Here is a 23,865-nt window from a genome sequence, read left to right on the forward strand (position 1 = left end):
CTGATGCCAGTGTCTCAAAGTGAATCATTCCCAGAAGAAGTGGTTTTTCATTATTATTTTTTATTGAAATATAGTTGATGTACAATATTATGTAAGTTACAGGTGTACAATGTAGTGACTCACAGTTCCAAAAGGATGAGGTGGGGGGGCTTCCTTGAACATCAACCCTGAAGCTGGAGGTAGGTCCCTGACCCTGGTTTCAGAGGTGGAAGTCATATGCAGATTAATAGTGGTGGCAGGGCTTGGCTGACACAGAGAAAGCAGGGTCCCCTGCTGCCCATATTTCCCCAGGGACTGTCACAGTCTCAAATTCCAGCCACTCTCTTGGTGCTAAGAGCCACCTATTTCCCACGAACTAATTGTAATTACCATCACTTTACACCTTATTGGAGATACTACCTGGATTTGGAGATTGTGAGAAAGCTGAACCAGATGGTAGGTGAGAAAACGAGCAAGAGTCTGTGACAGAGGTAGATATGAAGACTAAATCAGGGGATCGAGGGTCCCTGAGACACATCAATAAGCCCAGGCCCCACTTCTGTGTGATTTGGCATCAACTCAATATCAGAACCCACAAGGATGGTAACAGTGGTGATGATACAGAAGTCAAAACTCCCTCTGAGCAGCTGGCTTTGTGTCACACTTTATTTTCAGGAGGTAGGGTATTATTATATCCCTGTTGTCCAGCTGAGCAGACTGAGGCTTGCAAAGGCCAGATGCCTTACACACAGCTATCTACATAGGTCCTGGGATCGGATCAAGTTCTTCCTCACCACAAAAATCGAAAATCAAGGAAGAGCCAAGGTAAGCTGTTACTGCTTTCTTACGGACTGGGTGTGGGTGGCTGGGTCCCTGAGCAAGTCGACTTTCCTGGCTTCAGGATCCCTCAGATTCCTTCCCATCTGTGTCCCTTTAGAACGTTATATCCACGGTGAGGACTTGGGTTCAGGCATCATCCTTTTCAGGCTTCAAGGCAGGTGTGAAGGGGCAACACAGAACTTGGAAGAACTTGCGGTCTCAAGTGAGCACACTGGCCTGGGAGCCTGGACAAGACGAAGCTTCTTCCTCAACTGAGGGGCCAGCTTGAGACCCAGTGTCCCTGCCCTGGGACACTCAGTCCTGGTGTCGGCTAAGAGCATACTCCCAGCTGTCTTTCTTCCTGCCTTCAGCTCTTCGTTTCACTTTTTGTCTTTTTTCTTGGAGTTCACGGTGTAATTTGTGTTCCCCCAGCCCATCTCACTTGCTTCCACTTTTTCTTCCCCTCTGAACTGGACACAGAACAGAACTAAAGTTTAACTTTTTCATTTCTTATACTGAATAGTTTCTAGGGTTTCTCTGTAAATTATTTACTGTTTTACCTGGATGAATTAAGTTTTTATTTGTTTGTTTGCTTGTTTATTATTTATTTTCCTCCTGAGGGTGAGAGACCTTCTTGGCAAAAGGATTCTCTGTCCCCCCACCCAAACACCACCACTTTTGAGACCCAAGCACACCCAAGAGCATGGAAATGGTTCAGGCTGAGCTACAGAGGGTTTGTGCTCTGCTTGAGGGCCCAGGGTGCCCTTCCAGAAGAAGCCTGTCTGCACTTTGGAGGGGGCACAGTCCCCTCCAGTGAAGGACGTCCTTGGGGACGGAGGCCTCTCTTGGACCTGTCTTTTGTCCAGGGCACCCCGTCTGGTCATCTTGGCTTAGTAGACACCAACCAGTTAAGAGCAGCCCACACAGAGCAGCCTATTATAAATTACTTTTATGCAACTTTGATTGTCTCACCTCACAACATATCCTGGAAATGGCTCTGCACTTGTTCATGGGGTCTCCCCATCCTGTTCTAGGGATGCTCAGAATTCCAGAGTGTGTCTTTTTAACCTCTTCATGCTGTATGGGCATTTAGGTTGTTCCAATATTTTGCAATCACAACGTTTCAATGAATACCTTTGTGCATATGTATTTTTATATTGCTAGAGGTACACCTTCGGGGTAGATTCCTGGAAGTGAGTCAAAGAAATGTAACTGCATATATAGTTTTGTTAGGTTTACTGAATTCTACTCTTGAAGAGTTGTGTTATTCTGCATTCTCACCAGCAGTTTATGAGGGGATATGTTTCGCCACGGCCTCGCCAAAGAATGTGTTGTCTTACATTTTAATGTTCACTAGTCTACAGGTGAGAAATGGTATCTCAGTGGTGTTTTAATTTGCATTTCTCTAATGATGGAGTTTGAATAGTCTTTCAAATGTTTAAAGACCACTAAGATTTTATCTAGATCTCATATATTTTGTCTGTTCGTGTCCTTTTTCTACTTTTCTAGGAAATTTTGTTTCTTTGTCTTTAAATTGTTTTTTTCATTTTGATGTAATAGGTGCAGAAACAAATTTTATAATCATATCAGGAGTATGTCTTTCACTTCTAAGTTTACAAAAGTACAGTACGTATTTTATCTCATTCAATCTTCATAAGATGATTGTGATATACAATTAATAAAAAATCTACATTCTTGGGGATTTGTGAAGATTAAATGAAATAATGCACAATTGGTCACTAATCTGAACAACTTAACAAGCTACTAAACATTAAATAAATGCCAATAATGGTCAATTTAATTATTATAATATTAATATTTCTAATAATCTTTTAGCAAAAGGTAAACTTTGGGAAATTAGAATATTTGTGTTTTTAACATCCCATATTATGTGACTAATTTGTTTCTATTTTTTGAAATACTGTGTTTTCCTAATCAGTTAAATGAAAACTATAGTTCTCTTTCTATAACTAATGTAGGAATAGATATATGGATAAAATCCTATAGTCAAGAACTCTGCATTAACAACCTAAAAAAAAAAATTAGCCATTGTAGCCAGTGCTATTAAGTACATTCACAATGTTGTGCAACTGTCACCACTATCTAGTTCCGGAACACCTTCATCACCCCAGAAAGAAAGCCCATACTCATTAAGCAGTCATTGCTCATTCTCCTCCTTCCCTAGCCCCTGGCAACCACAAATCTGTTTTCTGTCTCTATGGAATTGCTTATTCTGGATATTTCATATAAATGGAATCATTTACTATGTGGTCTTTTGTACCTGATTTCTTTCACTTAACATAGTGTTTTCAAGATCCATCTATGTCGTAGCACGTACCTGTGCGTCATTCTTTTTTATGGCTGAATAATATTCCGTTGTCTGGTTATAACATATTTTGTCTAGCCATTCCTCTGTTAATAGACATTTGAGTTTTTGCCACCTTTTGTAACTGAGCAGGACCCTAAAAGGCTTTCCTGAGACAGACCACCCCCCCCAACCCCTGCCAAATACTCTGCCTTCCTCTTGTTTGTAGAAAAGCTGTAGTCTCCCAGGCCTCCCCTGAGTCACCAAAGCCTGGCTCAAGAATTAAAGATTGAAAGGATGTGAATATGTAGTGACAAAAATAGCAGTTGGGCCAAGAGAACTGGTGACAATTTAAACAGGAAATCAGCCATATGGGAGTCACAGAATCTTTAGTTTCTCTCTGAAGTACATATATAACAGTATTTGATGCACATTCCTGACTTGTTTTTCAGATACTAAAGCCCCTACCAAATGGAAGAAGTTAATTGCATGATGCCCATGAGCACATAGCCCCCAGACTGGCTGGAGCCTGAGAATCGATCATGTTAACCCCTGTGACACCACCCTGTTAACCCACCATCAGCCAATCAGAGAATTGTGCATAAGCTGATCACACACCCTGAGACTCCCCTCCCTCACCTTGCCTTTAAAAATGCTTCCCTGGGGGCTTCCCTGGTGGCACAGTGGTTGGGAGTCTGCCTGCCAATGCAGGGGACACGTGTTTGAGCCCTGGTCCGGGAAGATCCCACATGCCGTGGAGCAACTAGGCCTGTGCGCCACAACTGCTGAGCCTGTGCTCTAGAGCCCGCAAGCCACAACTGCTGAGCCCACGTGCCACAACTACTGAAGCCTGCAACTACTGAAGCCCATGCTCCACAGCAAGAGAAGCCACTGCAGTGAGAAGCCTGAACTCTGTAGTGAAGAGTGGCCCCCAATTGCCACAGCTGGGGAGGGCTCTCACACAGCAGTTAGGACCCAATGCAGCCAAAAAAAAAAAAACTTCCCTGAAACCCATTGGGGAGTTCAGGTCTTCTGAGAATCAGCTGTGCGGACTACTTGTTTGGTGCCTTACAATTAATGCTGCACTTTCCTTCACCATAACCCGGTGTCAGTAGATTGGCTTAACTGTGTGTGGATGAGTGGACCCAAGTTTGGTTCAGTAACACTTATGACTATCATGGCAGTGTTATTATGCACATATCAGGCACAAGTTCAAACCCCTGTTTTTAATTCTTTATGGTATATACCCACACGGGGAATTTCTGGGTCATATGGTAATCCTATTTTTAACTTATTGAGGAACCACGGAACTGTTTTCCACAGTGACTGCACCATTTTACATTCCCACTTGAAACATGATGTTTCAACATTCTTGCCAATACTTTTTTTTTTTTTTAATTATGGTCATTCTAAGTATTAGGTATGTAGTAGTATCTCCCTGTTGTTTTGATTTGCATTTACCTAGTGATTAGTGATGTTGAACATTTTTTCATGTGCTTGTTGGTTATTTATATATCTTCTTCAGAGAAATGTCTATTCAAGTCCTTTGCTCATTTTTAAATTGTGTTGTCTTTTTGTTGTTCAGTTGTAAAAGTTCTTTATTTATTCTAGCTGTTAGATCCTTAACCAGATATGTGATTTACAAATATTTTCTGCCTTTCTGTGGGTTGTCTTTTCACTCTCTTGATACTGTCCATTGATGCACAAAAGTGTTTAATTTTGATGAAGTCCAATTCATCACCTTTTCCTTTTGTTGTTACTGCCTTTTTGTCATATTTAAGAAACCATTGCCAAGGTCATGAAAATTTACCCCTATGTTTTCATCTAAGAGTTTAATAGTTTTAGCTCTTATATTTAGGTTTCTGATCTATTTTGAGTTAATTTGTGTATAAGGTGTGAGGTAGGGGTCCAACTTCATTCTTTTGTTTGGGATGTACAGTGATCCCAGAACCATTTGTTGAAGAGACTATTCTTTCCTCATTAAATAGTCTTGTCAAAAACCAAGTGACTATAGTTTATGGGCATATTTCTGGACTCTCAATTCTAATCCATTGATCTATATGTCTATCCTTATGCCAGTACCATATTGTTTTGATGTGTAGTAAGTTTTGTAGTAAGTGGCAATAAGTAATAGCTTTGTAGAAAGTTTTGAAATTAGATAGTGTTTGAGTCCTCCAACTTTTTTTTTTTCCAAGACTTCTTTGGCTATTTGACTCTCTTACTACTTCAGATGAATTTTAGTATTGGATTTTCCATTTTTGCAAAAAAAGGCTGTTGGGATTTTGATAAGAATTGCATTGAACGTGTACATCACTTTGGGGAGTATTGCTATCTTATATTGTTTTCCAGTTCATGAACATGGAATGTATTTCCATTTATTAGGTCTTCTTTAATTTCTTTCAGTGATATTTTGTAGTTTTCAGTGTGCAAGTCTTGTTCCTCCTTGCCTAATTGATTCCTAGGTTTTTTAAAAAATTAATTAATTAATATTGAAAAATAGTTGAGTTACAATATTATATTAGTTTCATGTGTACAACATAGTGATTCAAAATTTTTATAGATTATACTCTAAAATTTTTATAAAATATTGGTTATATTCCCTGTGCTGGACAATATATATCCTTGTTGTTTATTTATTTTATACATAGTAGTTTGTACCTTTTAATCCTCTATCCTTTTCATGCCCGTCTCACCCTCCTTCTCTGCACTGGTAACGACTATTTTATTCTCTATATCTGTGGGTCTGTTTCTGTTTTGTTATATTCACTAGCTCGTTTTATTCTTTAGAGTCCACATACAAGTGATAACATATGGTATTTGTCTTTCTCTGTCTGATTTACTTCACGAAGCATAATACCCTCTAGGTCCATCCATGTTGCAAATGGCAGAATCTCATTCTTTTTTATGGCTGAGTAGTATTTCACTGTTTATCCATTCATCTGTTGATGGACACTTAGGTTGCTTCCATATCTTGGCAATTGTAAATAATGCTGCTATGAACATTGGGGTGCATGTATCTTCTCGAATTAATGTTTTTCTTTCCTTTGGATATACACTTAGTGGTAGAATTGCTAGATCATATGGTAGTTCTATTCTTAGTTTTTTGAGAAACCTCCATACTGTTTTCCATAGTGGCTGCACCAATTTACATTCCCACAGTGAACTAGGGTTCCCTTTTCTCCACAGCCTTGCCAACATTTGTTATTTGTAGACTTTTTGATGATAGCCTTTCTGACAGCTTTGAGGTGATACCTCATTGATGTTTTGATTTGCATTTCTCTGATGATTAGCAATGTTGAGCATTTTTTATGTGCCTATTGGCCATTTGTATGCATTCTATGGAAAAATGTCTATTCAGGTCTTCTGCCCATTTTTTATTTGGGTTGTCTTTTTTTTTTGATATTGAGTTGTGTGAACTCTTTATATATTTTGGATATTAACCCCTTATCGATCATATCATTTGCAAATATTTTCTCCCATGTGATAGGTTTTCTTTTTGTTTTGTTGATGGTTTCTTTTGCTGTGCAGATATTTTAAGTTTAATTAGGTCTCATTTGTTTATTTTTGTTTTTGTTTCTTTGCCTTAGGAGACAGATCTAAGAAAATATTTATACAGTTTATGTCAAAGAGTGTTCTGCCTATGTGTTCTTCTAGAGTTTTATAGTTTCTTGTCTTACACTTAGGCCTTTAATCCATTTTGAGTTTATTTTTTGTATATGGTATAAGAAAATGTTCTAATTTCATTCTTTGTCACGCAGCTGTCCAGTTTTCCCAGCACCACTTATTTAATAGACTGTCTTTTCTCCATTGTATATTCTTGCCTCCTTTGTCATAGATTAACTGACCATAAGTGTGTGCGTTTATTTGTGGGCTTTCTATTCTGTTCCATTGATCTATGGATCTGTTTTTTTGCCAGTATCATACTGTTTGATTACTGTAGCTTTGTAATATAGTCTGAAGTCAGGGAGCATTATACCTCCAGCTCAGTTTTTCTTTCCAAAGATTGCCTTGGCTATCCATAGGTTTTTAAATCTTTTTAATGTTATTGTAAATGGAATTGTTCTCTTAATTTCTTTTCTTTTCTTTTGGATTGTTTTTTGCTAGTGTGTAGAAATACAATTGATTTTTTTATGTTGATCTTGTATCCTGTAATTTTGCTGAATTCATTTATCAGCTCTAATATTTTCTTCTTTTAGTTTACAGTTCCTTTGAAATTTTGACATTCTCTGCCTTCAAGTTATGCTGATGGCATGGTTTTGTGTAGATTTAATTTTTTCTTCTTTTGTATTGATTCAGGAAGATATACTGGGAGACACCTAGGTAGGTGGCCTCACTGTCTTTAGTTATACAGAAGTCTGTATTATTTTTAAAAATCAACATTATTAAGTTAAACTTTGCATACAGTGAAATGAGATACACAGTTCAATGAATTTTGACACTTGTTTATAATTGTGTGATGACCACCACAATCAAGAAGTGAAATATATCCAGCACCCCAGAGGGGATCTTGATGTTCTTTCAGTCAATCATCAACCCACACAACCCTGATCTGCTTTTTGACACTATGGATTAGATTGGAGGTCTCAACTTCACACTATTGATATTTGACGCTAGATGAGTCTCTGTGGTGGGGGGCTGTCCTGTTGTCTAGTGTCTTTTAGGATGTTTAGCTGTATCCCTGACCTCTTCCCACTAGAAGCCAGTAGCACCCCCAGTTGTAATAACCCATAATATCTCTAGACAGTGTCACATATCTCCTGGGAGGCCAGTTGTCCCAATTGAAAACAACTGGATTAGATAGATTGGCTGGTTTTGGGGCTTTATGTAAATAACATCATACATTGTGTACTGTTTTGTGTCTGGCTTCTTTTCCTCAGTATAATGTTTTTGAGATTCATCTATGTTGCTGCATGTATCAGAGGTTCATTCATTTCATTATACAGGAGCACACGATCATTTGTTTATGGTGTATTATTTTTGATTTTTGATCAGTAGTCAACACACTTGGATTTTGGGGTGTTCTGCTCCAGATTTCCCTGGAACAACATTATTGGACATGATAATTTTATGATCAAGTGTCTGCTTATGTGAGCATTTTGTTTCCCTCTGGGCAACCCTGCATTTCCATACTTACTGAGCCATCCATCTTGTTAACTTGTTGCTGCCTTTGGCACACGCTCAGAGGTATTGTCCAGGACACACAGTAATTTATCTCATCACATACAATCAGTGAAAGTCAGTCAGACATTTGGCTGGAGTCTGAGCTCTTTGCTTTGCTCTCCTTCTTGGTAGAGAGGCCAGGGACCAGACCCTAACTCTGCCTCCCTTCCCATTTGTGAGGGGCTCCCATCCCTTGCTGTGGTGGATGGACAAATAGGGAAAGGAGTGGGGTCTGTCCTTCCCACTTCTCCTCCAGCAAAATGTGTATCCTTTCTGCTACCCACACTTCAGAGCATTCAAGGGATTTGGGGTTGATCAAGGAAAAAGGTGACCGTGGGGAAGCAGTAACACATAAAAGGCTTTATTGACAGTGGATGAATAGGGCCACATGCAAGGGGAAATCTCTTCCAGTATGAGGTTGTCCAAAGGTTTATGGCATGGGGGCCCCTATCCAGAAGGGAAGGAAGACAAAGGAACTCCTGGGGGGAAGGGGATCAGAGGAGGGACTTATGTGTTTAGGTGATGTCACTTAGCAACACGATGGAGAGTCTCTAGGTCAGAGAACTCTGAAGGGCCTTAGTAGCTTGGGGCCTTATAACTGCAAGACCTTATCTAAAAGATGTTGGATGAGGTTTCAAGGAGGTGTACAAAGGCAGTCTCTGAATGTCTAAAACTTTGCTTGTTTGGGCTGTTTTAAATATAATTAAAAATGTGAGTTTCGTGATCACAGGCTTTTAAGCTAAGGGTAGCAGCCTGCTGTGAAGAAATAAACAACCTAGGAGCTGATACACACAGACCATCTTTGGCTCATTTATATAACACACACCAAACACTCAAGTGCTCCTCACTGGGTGCCTTTGCCCTTCACTGTCTTCAGGAATTTGTTCAGTGAGACACAAAAAGATGCAGTCATCACCTTCTGCGGAGAGGCCTTGGACACTTTTGCTTCCTTTGCATCCCTTGGACACTTGGTGAAAGCTGAGGCAGACAGAGGCCAAGAAAGAAGGAGATGGGACCCAATGATGGAGAGGAGGTTTCCAGATTCTTGGCTTTAGAGACCAGTAAACAGAACTTTGAGGAAGAGCTGCAGGGAAAAATAAATAAAGAGTGAGAATGTGGTGCCTGATCTCCAAGACTACCCACCTAGATTCTCCATGTGGCTCTCTACCTGAGAGCTCAGCAGGCCCATTCCACACATAGTCAGGGCCAGCTGGAAGTGCTGGGGACTTCATACTGAGACCAGCCTCCATTACTGTGGGATGAGAGCTGGTAGAGAAGTACCCCTCGGTGGGCCTAAGTCTCAAGTGGGCTCTGTAGAGTAGTAGCTGGCTCAGTAACCCACACCTTACCAGTGACTTTCCCTTCCCTGTGTCACTCCTGCCTTCTCCCACTGGTGTTTCCCAATGAATTCATATCAGGGTCTGCTTGTGCCATCTGTTAGAAACTCTACCATGTACTAGCTTCGTAGCCTTGTAACTTCTCTAGCCTCATTTATAGAATGTGAGTCACAGTAGAACCCACCTAATAGTGTTAATATGAGGATTAAAGAAGTTAATACATGGAAGTGTTTGGAACAGTATTTGGCATGTAACAGATGCTCAATAAATGTTAACTATGAGAATTATTGTTAATTTGTCAACTTTTTGTTTCATCAAGTTAAGGCATTAAAAAACAATGCCCTTTCCATTTGCCATCACCAACTATCCTCTCACATGCCTTTCCTTCTGCAATCCATTCTGCATAGACCACCCAGATCCTTCTAAAGCCTCTGGTCCTCAGGGACACTCCCTTGCTCAAAACCTCCCAGAGATTCAAAATAAAATCCACAGCTCCTTCCTTGGCCCATGTGGCCCTGCACTGCTGCCCACGAGTCTCTCTTAGACCACACCTTGCCTCACCCCACTCTGCCCCAGTCTTCCTGACAGCTCCAGAACACACCACGCTTGCTTTCTCCTCAGACCCTCTGTTCTCACAGTGCTTCTGCCAGAACTTTCTTCCCCTCGTGTCTGCAGGGCTCACCTCTCCATTTCTGTAGGTTGGCTCTAATGTCCCTTTCAGAGAGGCAGGGACAGAAAGGGGATTGTCTAGGGGACCACCTCCCCCCACTTCCCTCACTCAGTTTCCTTCTCCTGCACTGACTGGTCAGCCTCCAGTGTATCAGGCATGCATTTGGTTCTGTGTTCATAGCCTGAGCTCCACTATCCCTGGGGTATGTCTGGCCCACAACAGGTGGGAGGAATGAATGTTGAATGAACGGACACCTAGAGAAAAGACAGCACATTTTACTTCCCAAACTCGCAGAATAAAGCATGGACTTGAAACAGAGTTTGTTATTTACCCCAGGAGTGGTGCCAGTGGGTACTGGAGAGCCCTGCTATTGTTACTGCCCATGGGAGAGGCTGGTGAAAGCCAAGCTCTTCTCTTCAGAAGAAGGCATCTTTGTACTTTCAAAGCAAAAATTGAATCAGAGAAGGTTACACAGGCAAGGAAAACTTTATTCAAAGCTATTACCATAGGGGAGAGAGGCCAGAACTCAGTCTGAACTCAACTCCATTGAGGCAGAGGGGGAAGAGTTTTTAAGGGCTGGGGTGAGCTAGTGGGAAAGTACTGGGGTACATTAGAGAGAAGTCAGAGCCATTTGTGTTTGCTAATTGGCTTTATCCTGAGGTAAAATAAACTTCTGCCTTTGTGTCGGGAGGTAGTTTTGCAATTCCGAGCAAGGCTCCCACTCACCAGAGAGACTGGGAAGTAGGCGTGCTGTCTCCATCGATGATGACATTTCAAAGGGATGGCTCCAGATCCTTGAGAAAAACTTCTCTGGGTTGTAAAATTGTCAAGAGGCTTTAAAAAGATATACATCTCTTGTAAAGAGAAATGATTTACAATTGCAAGTTTTCTAAAGTAAATGCTCTGAGAAAAGGGAGGTCAGGGGCTTAGGGTCTGGAGGAAACCTGCTAAAGTTTAGTCAATCTGAGGGGAATGGCAAGGCCACCTTGTTCAGTGCCTGTTGTTCTCATACACACACTTACACGTATAATTTCAGGGAGTTTGAAAGCTTCTGAGCTCATCCTCAGACCTGGATGTAAAGACAGGTGATTTTGGAGGTGAAAGGGCAAGAGCAGCTGGGCCTAGATGGCTGAGAGACAGGAATAAGGAAGAGGAAAGACTAGAAAGAAAAGCAGCAGCTCAGGCAGTGGGGAGGCAGAGTCTGAAACACACAAAGTGGGGGAGCTCCGCAGTGGAGACCACCTGTGTTGGGAGGGCTTGGTTGGGGGCATGTGTGGGCGTGCATGGATCTGTGTCCCTTGAGTCCTGGAAGGGGACAGGGAGAGCTGCAGGCCTCTGGCAGGTTGTATGTGCCCTGTGGATTCTTGAAGAACTGGTTTTCTTTCTTTCTTCTTCCTCTTTTTTTTTTGAAAACCATTCCATTGAAGTATGATTGACATGCAAAAAGCTATGTGTATTTAACATATACAACTCTGTGAGTTTAGGGTTCATCACCAACATCAAAGTCATAAACATACCCATCACCTCCCCAAGTTTCTTCCTGCCCCCTACAAAATTATTATTTTTTATGTGTGGTAACAACACAACATAAGATCTCTGCTCTTTGCAAATGTTAACTGTATAATATAGTATTTTTACCCATAGGCACTATAGTTTTCTGACCAGAGTGATGAAGGGGGCAGGAGAGGGGAGGGTGCTAGCCAGAGGCTTGCTGCAGCTCACAGAGGCCTGGTTTGGTCACCCTTTTGCTTCTCTCCCTTCTCTTCTCCTCCACCTTGATTCCAGCCTGGCCAGTGTGCATTTCCAGACAGGGAAGAGGGCCCCTGCTCCTCTGTCCTTCCCACCGGTCCATTTCCCTCAGTCCCTCCAGCCAACCTGGATCTGCTCCCATGTCTGAACTCATTCTGGCCACTTCCCTATGCTGCCACTGGAATGGTCTGCTCAGGGCTGCCTCAGATGCTCTGAGATAGGCACCAGATCCAGGTTCCTGCACTGGCTCCTGCCCTTCTCCTTGTCTCAGGGCTCCTTTGGTGTGTGAGCCCTGTCCAGCCTCCACCCATCTCCTGCGCGAATGTTCTTCCTTGGTTTGCTATGCATATGGCTAAACCCTTGTTACCTTGGGGCAGATACACCACACAATCCGAACCCAGCTAGCCCTCCAAGCCTTCTCATCTTCCAATCTCCACTGATCTTCAGTTTTCCCCTATAATAGCCATCACAACAGCCATGCATGATAAGGGTGTCCTGTGCCCAGGAGCTCTGCCCTGGGTAGGTACAGACAGTCTTGGTCTCACCCCTCAGCAACCCATCCTGGAGTGCACCTCAACATTTGTCACCATCGAGAATGCTTTCTTTGAAATAGCCTTTACTTTCCAAAACATGAATTATTTACAAATATTTTAAAAATAAATTGCTTTATTCAGCTTATGTAAGTTCTGCAAAATTCTTTTAAACTTTAAAAATGAAATAGACAACTAAAAGAAGAAAATAACTACCATAAACTCAGATAATCACTCCTGAAATTTCAGTATGTTTTTTTAGTCTCTTCTACTTATTTTTGAATCAGTTGACTTCAATTGTTTAAATAGAGTTTTGCACCCTGATCTCTAATCTTTTTTTTTTTTTTTTAAAGATTTGATGAAAGTTCATAATAATGCAGTTGACAAGAAAATTAGTTATTTCTGAGATATACATTTTAAAGTAATAACTAGGATTATTACTTATAACATTATACCAGAACATATAAGATTTTTAGAAATTTCATGTAATGTCTGAAACATTTATATTAACGTATTTCCATACATATTTCCATACAAATACAAATATAAGATTTTTAGAAATTTCATGTAATGTCTGAAACATTTATATTAACATATTTCCATATTCTACTCCGCCATCTTCCTGATCTCTAATCTTAATAATGTCCCATGAGCATTGCTGCATACATATTAGTACCTCCTCATGATGGTATTAATTCCATCACATAGGTGTCCTGTAGTTTACTCATTATCGTCTGATTGGGAATATTGGTTGCTCTTAATTACTGGTCATGACAGGGATGTTTCCCAGAGTGGGCTCCAGACAGTGGATTGCTGAGGAGAGACATCGTCCCCTTCCTGAAGTAGGTCCTAACCATCTGGCAGGGTAGTTTGGCTCTAGGTACTTGCACCTGGCTAGGAGGCAGGCACATGCCTCCATTTTCCAAGACCTCTCATTCTGCTGGGATCTTTACTTCACAAGGGCCATGTGTTCAGTATCTGAGCTCCCGGGGTGCTTTAGGCACCCTGGCATGGGGATCTCTGCCTGAGCTCAGGTGCTCTCAGCTCCTGCTTTGCATGACCTTCCCTAGATGTCCTGCCACCTTTGCTGTTAAAGGCACTTTGCATCCTTCAACCATGCCCATAGTTTTCCTTCTGTGATCCCTCAGGGTCTTGGGTGACAACCATGAAGTTCTGGGATAAACACTTGTGCACAAGCTTTCTCTGCATAGAATAGATTCTCTGAAGTGGGAATATTTAATTAGAATGTAGAAACCTTTTAAGGTTCTTGATTTACAGGCTGTCTGTTCAATTTCTGCTCTCAGCAGGGTCTGGAAGCCCCTGAGCCGGTAGTAAGACTTCTAGTAGAGTAACAATTTAACAGCAACACTAGCAAGCTTCACTCATTTGGTGGAAGAAAGGAGCACATGGTTTAAATCTCCAGGCCTTTACTGGGTTGGATGTGAATGTTTCCCCCCTGTACCCTCACCCCCACCCCTGGGTTTCTTGTTCTGCTCATATCTTGGCCCTCCATCCATTGGTGTCTTAGTGTTTTCCTCTCAATTTGGTCCCTTCACATACTCACATTCTCTGCTGTTTGTCTATTTTTCTGTGTACTATTTCCACCCACACACTCTTGAATTCCAATAAGCTGATTTCTGATTCAAATTTTCTAAACTTCCAGGTCTTCCAATCTCCTTGAGTTCTTTAAGTTTTGGTTATATATAAAAACATATATATTCAAGATATCCAAATAGATTTTATTAATAAAACATGTCATAGCTTATTTGCATGTCTTCACATAGAGTGGCAGATGAAGCTGAAACACAAGGTGTTTTTTTAAAACAAAGACTTTGGTCTGTGGTTGAACTGACTGGGATTGAGCTGTTTCTTCCCTTGTACAACATGCAAAGCTCATGGCCAAGGATCTGACACTCACAGATGACTGCGACCATCTTATTCATGCTTAGGGTCCATGCCAGGCATTTCCAGTAGGGGACATTCTGTTCTCTCATTCTTGGCTGTATTTCAGCTCTCCCTTTAGCTTTGGTTCTAAGCATTACCACTGTCTTTTAAAATGAATTATATTATTTCTTTAAATTTTTTTGCGGTAAAATATACATAACATAGAACTTACCATTTTAACCATTTTAAAATGAACAATTCAGTGACATTAAGTATGTTCACAGCACTGTGCAACCATCACCACTGTTCATCTCTGGAGCTTTTTCATCATCTCAAACTGAAATGCTACACACACTAAAAATTTCTATTGTCTCTCATGCTTGATTTCACTCAGTTATACACATTTCTGATCCCCTGGATATTTGTTAACTTATAAAACATATCATCAAAATAAAGAGCTGCTTGAGATTGCTTCAGTTGTTCAGGTTTGCTTGTTTTCTTTTTTTCAGCTTTTCTTCCACTGCCCTAAATATAGCTAGCCTTCTTTTTGAAATGCATATAATATTGCCACCAATTCAGTTTCGAAAATTGATTGCCCCAAAAGGAAAGCCTTTAAAATTCCCTCCAAAAAGGCTGTGGGTACTGCTGCTGTTGCTGGTTTTGAAAGTATTTCCTTATAATCTATTGTGAAAGTTCTGCAGGACACCTGGCAGATGAAGCAAGACTAACTTGCCACTCAGTCAGTAGGCTGATCTATCTTTTGTTTTAAACTTCCCCAAATAAGACACAAAATTGTGTTCTTGTCACCCATCACAAAACTCAGTGTACAATGTGACCTAAACACATTATTCCTGTGTTTTCTGCACTTCACTGTGTAGTGTCTGTAGACATTCACAGAACACTGGCACTTCTGAGTGCAAAGAACAATATCAGTAAAGAAAAGTTATTTGGAGCATTGTTTCATTTCATGATTGATGTGTGATTTTAAGGCATTGCTTTTCTCAGATAAGGCTTTAAAAACATGATTATGTTTAACTATTAAAAGAAAAAAAAAAGAAAATTAGTTAACAAAGTACTTCTACATTCTCCAAAAAAGATATACAAGTGGCCAATAAGCCCATGAAAAGATGTTCAACATCATTAGCCACTAGGGAAATGCAAATCAAAACCACAATGAGATACCACTTCACACCCACTTGGATGGCTATAATAAAAAAGACAAAGAATAACAAGTGTTGGTGAGGTTTTAGAGAAATTATAACCCTCATACACTGCTGGTGGGAATTTAAAATGATACAACTACTTTGGAAAACAGTCTACAGTTTCATAAACAGTTAAACATAGAGTTACCACATGACCCAGCAATTCCATTTCTACGTATATACTCAAGATATTTGAAAACATATATTTACACAAAAACTTGTACATGAATGTTCATAACAACCTAACAATACAACATTCATAACATAACAGCATAAAAACTTTCGTAATTGTCAAAAAGTGGAAACAACCCAACTGTCCATCAGTTGATGGATAAATAAAATCTGGTCTATTCATAGAGTGGTATAATATTCAGTTATAAAAAGAAATGAAGTCCTGATAAGTGCTAAAACATAAATGAATCTTGAAAACTTTATGCTAAGTGAAAGAAACTAGACACAAAGACCATATATTGTATAATTCCATTATGTGGAATGTCCAGAACAGGCAAATATATAGAGACAGAAAGTAGATGAATGTTTGTCTAGGGCTGATGGTGGGGGGTAGAGGGACAGAGTGGTGGTGACTAAAGGTGCACAGTTCTTTTGGGGTGGGGAAAATATTCTAAAACTGATAGTAGTGATGATTGTACAACTCTGAGACTATACTAAAAACCATTGAATTGTATACTTTAAAATGGGTGAATTGTATGATATATGAATTACATCTCAATAAAACTCTTTTAAAAAGACTATTATTTTATATCTTTAGAAAGATAAGAAAATAATATAGAAGAAAAGAAGTCTCCTAAAGCAGACTTTACAGTAAGTGAAACACTGGAGCATTGTGCTGCAGACTGCACAGGTGATGCATGCCCCTTTCTTGCCAACTGTACACTTTCAATAATGGCATCAAATAATGGAAGCCATTATAAGAAAGGCAAAGGCAAGGCCAAGAGTCTCACAGATTTGGGAAGTTCCTCCCTGCCGACTGGTACGTTTGGCAGCAGTTTAAATAGTTGAACTTTTTCCTTTTTGTTATATGTATAGAGTTTCACTAAAAGTTTCACAAATAGAAAAGCTACCATTCTTTAAATTTTTTTTTAAATTGAAGTATAGTTGATTTACAATGTTATATTAGTTTCAGGTGCACAACATAGTAATTTGATATCTTTATAGACTATACTCCATATTAAAGTTATTATAAAATATTTGTTATATTCACTGTTCTCAACAATACATTTTTCTATGTTATTTATTTTATACATAGTAGTTTGTGCCTCTTAAACACCTTCCCCTATCTACCACTTCCCACATCACTTTCCCCCACTGGTAACCACTAGTTTGTTCTCTGTATCCATAAGTCTATTTCTGGTTTCTGATATTCATGAATTTTTTTTATTTTTTAGAATCCACATACAAGCGATAACATACAGTGTTTGTCTTTCTCTGTCTGACTTACTTCACTGAGCATAATACACTCCAACCATGTTGTTACAAATGACAAAATTTCATTCTTTTTTATGTCTGAGTAATATTTGATTGTGTATATATATATATATAATTTTCTTTTCCATTCATGTGTTTATGGACACTTAGGTTGCTTCCATATCTTGGGTACTATAAAGAGTAGTAGCCAAGTTATGGGTTGTTTATTTTTTTGATATTGAGTTGTATGAGCTGTTTGTATATTTTGGAAATTAACCCCTTGTTGATTGCATCATTTACAATTTTCTCCCATTCTGTGGATTGTCTTTTCATTTTGTTGATGGTTTCCTTTGCTGTGCAAAAGCTTTTAGGTTTAATTAGGCCCCATTTCTTTATTTTTGCTTTTATTTATTTTGCCTTGGGAGACTGATCTAAGAAAATATTGCTACGATTTATGTCAGAGAATGTTTTGCCTGTGTTCTCTTCTAGGAGTTTTATGGTGACCTGTCACATTTAGGTCTTTAAACGATTTTGAGTTTTTAGAAAATATGGTGTGAGGAAGTGTTCTAATTTCATTGATTTACATGATGCTGTCCAGCTTTCCCAACACCACTTGCTGAAGGGATTGTCTTTTTTCCATTGTATATTCTTAGCTCTTTTGTTGAAGATTAATTGACTGTAGGTGTATGGACATTTGTTGTCTTTTTTGACAATAGCCATTCTGACAGGTGTGAGGTGATATCTTGTGGTTTTGATTTGCATTTACCTGATGGCTAGTGATGTTGAACATCTTTTCATGTGCTTTTCATGTGCTGGTTGGCCATCTGTATGTCTTCTTTGGAAAAATGATTTCTACTCAGGTCTTCTGTCCAGTTTTCAATTGGGTTGTTTGTTTTTCCATATTGAGTTGTATGGGCTCTTTATATATTTTGGATATTAACCCCTTATCAGTCATATGATTTACAAATATTTTCTCTCATTCAGTAGGCTGGCTTTTCATTTTGTTGATGATTTCCTTTGCTGTGTGAAAGCTTTTAATTTTAATTAGATCCCATTTGTTTATTTTTTATTATTTTTTTTCAATTTGTATTTTGGTTTACTGATTTTTTTAACATCTTTATTGGAGTATAATTGCTTTACAATGGTGTGTTAGTTTCTGCTTTATAAAAAAGTGAATCACCCTTTGTTTATTTTTGCTTTTCTTTCCCTTGCCTGAGGAGATAGATCCAAAAAAATATTGCCAAGACTTATACCAAAGAGTGTACTGCTTACATTTTCTTCTAGGAGTTGTATGGTTTCTGGTCTTACATTTGGGTCTTTAATCCATTTTGAGTTTATTTTTGTATATGGTGTGAGAAAATGTTCTGATTTCATTCTTTTACATGTAGCTGTCCAGTTTTCCCAACACCACTTATTGAAGAGACTGTCTTTTTCTATAGTGTATTTTGGCCTCCTTTGTCATAGGTTAATTGACCATATGTGAATAGGGTTATATTCTGTTCCACTGATCTATGTGTCTATTTTTGTGCCTACCATGCTGTTTTGATTACTGTAGCCTTATAGTTATAAAGTAATATAGTCTGAAGTCAGGGAGCATGATACCTCCAGCTTTATTATTTTTCTCAAGATTAGTTTGGCTCTTCAGGGTCTTTTGTGATTCAATATAAATTTAAGAATTATTTGTTCTACTTCTGTGAAAAATGTCATGGGTATTTTGATAGGGATTCCATTAAGTCTGTAGATTGCTTTGGGTTGTATGGACATTTTAACAATATTAATTACTCCAGTCTATGAACATGAAGTATCTTTCCATTTCTTCGTATCGTCTTCAATTTCCTTCATTAATGTCTTATAGTTTTCAGAGTGTAAGTCTTTCACTTCCTTGGTTAAGTTTATTCCTAGGTATTTCTTTTAGATGCAATTGTAAATGTGACTGTTTTCTTGCTTTCTTTCTGGTAGTTCTTTATTAGTGTATAGAAAAACAACAGATTTCTTTATATTAATCTTGTATTCTACAACTTAACTGAATACATTTATTAGTTCTAATAGTTTTTGTGGTGGAGACTTTAGGGTTTTCTATATATAATATAAAGTCATCTGCAAATAGTGACAGTTTTACTTCTTCCCTTCCAATCTGGATGACTTTCTTTTTTTTTTTTTTTTTTGGTCTGATTGCTGGGGCTAAGACTTCTGATACTATGTTAAGTAGAAATGTAGAAATGGCGAGAGTGGGCATCCTTGTCTTGTTCTTGATTTTAGAGGGAAAGCTTTTAATTTTTCACCATTGAGTATAATGTTAGCTGTGAGTTTGTCATTGTGACCTTTATTACGTTGAGATATGTTCCCTCTATACCAACTTTGTTGACTTTTTTTTTTTTTTTAAAGAAATTCACGTTCTTTTATTTATTTATTTATTTATTTATGACTGTGTTGAGTCTTCGTTTCTGTGCGAGGGCTTTCTCTAGTTGCGGCAAGTGGGGACCACTCTTCATCGCGGTGCGCGGGCCTCTCACCATCGTGGCCTCTCTTGTTGCGGAGCACAGGCTCCAGACGCGCAGGCTCAGTAATTGTGGCTCACGGGCCCAGTTGCTCCGTGGCATGTGGGATCTTCCCAGACCAGGGCTCGAACCCGTGTCCCCTGCATTGGCAGGCAGATTCTCAACCACTGCGCCACCAGGGAAGCCCCAGCTATACATATACATATATCCCCATGTGTCCTCCCTCTGGCGTCTCCCTCCCACCCTCCCTATCCCACCCCTCTAGGTGGTCACAAAGCAAGGAACTTAGGGAGGGGTAAGCTGGGACGAAATGAGAGAGTGGCATGTTTCTAGGTATTTGTTGATTTCCTCTTTGATTTCTTCAGTGATCTCTTGGTTATTTAGTAGTGTATTGTTTAGCCTCCATGTGTTTGTATTTTTTACGGTTTTTTTTTTTTTTACTGTAATTGATATCTAGAGTCATAATATTGTGTTTGGGAAAGATACCTGATATGATTTCAATTTTCTTAAATTTACCAAGGCTTGATTTGTGACCCAAAATATGATCTATCCTGGCGAATGTTCCATGAGCACTTGAGAAGAAAGTGTATTCTGTTGTTTTTGGATGGAATGTCCTATAAATATCAATTAAATCCGTGTTGTTTAATGTGTCATTTAAAGCCTGTGTTTCCTTATTTATTTTCATTTTAGTTGATCTGTCCATTGGTGAAAGCGGGGTGTTAAAGTCCCCTACTGTTATTGTGTTACTGTTGACTTCCCCTTTTATGGCTGTTAGCATTTGTCTTATGTATTGAGGTGCTCCTATTTTGGGTGCATAAAGATTTACAATTGTTATATCTTTTTCTTGGATTGATCTCTTGGTTATTATGTAGTGTCCTTATTTGTCTCTTGTAATAGTCTTTATTTTAAAGTCTATTTTGTCTGTTATGAGAATTGCTACTCCAGCTTTCTTTTAATTTCCATTTGTATGGAATATCTTTTTCCATCCCCTCACTTTCAGTCTGTATGTGTCCCTAGGTGTGATATGGGTCTCTTGTAGACAGCATATATACAGGTCTTGTTTTTGTATCCATTCAGCCAGTCTATGTCTTTTGGTTGGAGCATTTAATCCATTTACATTTAAGGTAATTATCAATATGTATGTTCCTATTACCATTTTCTTAATTGTTTTGGATTTGTTATTATAAGTCTTTTCCTTCCCTTGTGTTTCCTGCCTAGAAAAGTTCCTTTAGCATTTTTTGTAAAGCTGGTTTGGTGGTGCTGAATTCTCTTAGCTTTTGCTTGTCTGTAAACATTTTAATTTCTCTGTCCTTTCTGAATGAGATCCTTACTGGGTAGAGTAATCTTGGTTGTAAGTTTTTCCCTTTCATCACTTTAAATATGTCCTGCCACTCCCTTCTGGCTTGCAAAATTTCTGCTGAAAGATTAGCAGTTAACCTTATGGGGATTCCCTTGTATGTTATTTGTTGCTTTTCCCTTGCTGCTTTCATTATTTTTTCTTTGTATTTAATTTTTGATAGTTTGATTAATATGTGTCTTGGCATGTTTCTCTTTGGATTTATCCTGTATGGGACTCTCTGTCCTTCCTGGACTTGACTGACTATTTCCTTTCTCATATTAGGGAAGTTTTCAACTATAATCTCTTCAAATATATTCTCAGTCCCTTTCTCTTTCTCTTCTTATTCTGGGACCCCTATAATTCGAATGTTGATGTGTTTAATGTTGTCCTAGAGGTCTCTGAGACTGTTCTCGATTTTTTTTCTTTCTTTTTTCTATATTCTGTGTTGTGGGAATTATTTCCAGTATTTTATCTTCCAGGTCATTTATCCATTCTTCTGAATCAATTATTCTGCTATTGATTCCTTCTAGAGAATTTTTGATTTCATTTCTTTTGTTCTTCATCACTGTTTGTTTGCTCTTTAGTTCTTCTAGGTCCTTGTTAAACGTTTCTTGTGTTTTCTCCATTCTATTTCCAAGATTTTGGATCATCTTTACTATCATTACTCTGAATTCTTTTTCAGGTAGACCACCTATTTCCTCTTCATTTTTTTGGTCTGTTGGGTTTTTACCTTGCTCCTTCATCTGCTGTGTATTTCTCTGTGTTCTCATTTTGCTTAACTTACTGTGTTTGGGGTGTCCTTTTCACAGGCTGAAGTTTCATAATTCCTATTGTTTTTGTTGTCGACCCCTAGTGGGTAAGGTTGTTTCAGTGTGTTCTGTAGGCTTCCTGGTTGAGGTGACTGGTGCCTGTGTTCTGGTGGATGAGGCTGGATCTTGTCTTTCTAGTGGGCTGGACAGTGTCTGATGTTGTGTTTTGCAGTGTCTGTGAACTTATTATGGTTTTAGGCAGCCTCTCTGCTAGTGGGTGAGGTTGTGTTCCTGTCTTGCTAGTTGTTTGGCATAGCGTGTCCAGCACTGGAGCTTGATAGTCATTGATTGGAGCTGGGTCTTAGCATTGAGACAGAGATGTATGGCAGAGCTCTCACCGATTGATATTACATGGGGTCGGGAGATCTCTGGTGGTCCAATGTCCTGATCTCAGCTCTCCCACCTCAGAGGCTCAGACCTGACACAAGGCTGGAGCACCAAGCCCCTGTCAGCCACAAGGCTGGATGCAGTTGGTGGCAGCAGAAGTGGTTTCATGAGCAAGGCGACGGCTCCTGTGCAGGGGTGGCAGCGGCAGTAGTGGCCCATTGTATGCTTTTTGATTGAATAATTTATTCCATATACATTTAAAGTAATTATTGATAGGCAAGGACCTACTAATTCCATATAATTTGTTTCCCGGCTATTTTGTAATTCCCTTCTTCCTTTCTTTCTCTCTTCTTTTGTAAATTAATGATTTTTTTAAAATTTATATATTTATTTTTGGCTGTGTTGGGTCTTCGTTTCTGTGCGAGGGCTTTCTCTAGTTGTGGCGAGCGGGGGCCACTCTTCATCGCGGTGCACAGGCCTCTCACTATCGCAGCCTCTCTTGTTTTGGAGGACAGGCTCAAGACGCGCAGGCTCAGTAGTTGTGGCTCACGGGTCCAGTTGCTCCATGGCATGTGGGATCTTCCCAGACCAGGGCTCGAACCCATGTCCCCTGCATTGGCAGGCAGATTCTCAACCACTGCACCACCAGGGAAGCCCTAAATTAATGATTTATTTAGTGGTGTGCTTTTATTCTCTTTTCTTTATCTTTTGTGTATCTAATGCAGGTTTCTGCTTTGTAGTTACCATGAGGCTTTCATAAAACATTTTATTGATATAGTCTATTTTATGCTGATAACAACTTAACTTCAATTGCATACAAAACTCCATCCTTTTATTCCCCACCCCAACAATTATGTTTGATGTCACAATATATGCAATTTTACATTGTGTATCGATTAACAAATTATTATAGCTGTAACTAAAAAAATACTTTTTGCTTTAACCTTTATCCTATAGTTAAGTGGTTAACAAACCACAATATTACAGTATTAAAGTATTATGAATTTGACCATATACTTACTTTTACCAGTGTGTTTTATGTTTTCATCTTACTTATTAGGTTCCTTTTATTTCAACTTGAAGGATTTTCAGCATTTTTAGAAGGTGGGTCTAGTTGTTATGAACTCCCTCATATTTTGTCTGTTTCTGCAAGTATCTCATCTTCATTTCTGAAGGACAACTTTTCTGGGCAAAGTATTCTTGATTGGCAGTTTTTTCTTTTAACACTTTAAATATATCATCTTATTCTCTCCTAATCTGCAAGGTTTCTGGTGAGGAATCTGCTGGTAGCCTCATGGGGGTTTTCTTGTATGTGAGGAACTTTATTTTTCCTGATGCTTTGAAAATGCACTTTTTGTCTTTGATTTTAGACAATTTTAAAATAATGTGTCTTGTAGGAGATTATTTTGGGTTGAAATTTAGTGGTGGGGGTTTATGAGTTTCGTGAACTTTGATGTCCAAATCTGTTCCCAGATTTGAGAAATTTTCAGCCATTATTTCTTTCAATAAACTTTATGTCCCTTTCTCCCTGTCTTCTCCTTCTGGCACTCCAATATGCATAGGTTTCTTCTTTTAGTGATATCTCAGTTTTCACTAGACTTTCTTCACTCTTTTTCATTCTTTTTTTTCTTTGGTCTTCTCTGAATGGATAATTTTAAATGACCTGTATTCTTCCTCATAGATTCTTTTCTCTTCTTAGTCCAATCTTTTGCTGATGTTTTCTATTGCAGATTTTATTTCATCTTTGTATTCTTCAGTTCCTGAATTACTATTTAGTTCTTTTTAATAATTCCTGTCTCTCTGTTAAAGTTCTTATTTTGTTTGTGTATAAT

The 23,865-nt window shown here is 38.9% G+C and overlaps 2 protein-coding genes across 5 annotated transcripts in view; one reads left to right on the forward strand and one right to left on the reverse strand.

Annotated features, from left to right (window-relative positions):
• The window catches only part of LYPD8 (LY6/PLAUR domain containing 8), a 29,471-nt gene extending 24,264 nt beyond the window's left edge, over positions 1-5,207 (forward strand). Inside the window, exon 6 of one of the 2 annotated variants that reach the window (XR_014241231.1) lies at positions 3,556-5,207. The gene's annotated coding sequence lies outside the window, so the exon portion shown is untranslated. Of the gene's footprint in view, positions 1-654 lie in introns of both variants that reach the window. The other variant, XR_014241232.1, reaches the window with a different exon arrangement.
• Positions 1-23,865, reverse strand: part of LOC309622987 (olfactory receptor 2T27-like) — a 214,183-nt gene that overhangs the window by 122,263 nt on the left and 68,055 nt on the right. The window lies entirely within an intron of this gene.

This window comes from Balaenoptera borealis (assembly GCF_965194805.1).
Source record: "Balaenoptera borealis genome assembly, chromosome: 2".
Classification (NCBI taxonomy): domain Eukaryota; kingdom Metazoa; phylum Chordata; class Mammalia; order Artiodactyla; family Balaenopteridae; genus Balaenoptera; species Balaenoptera borealis.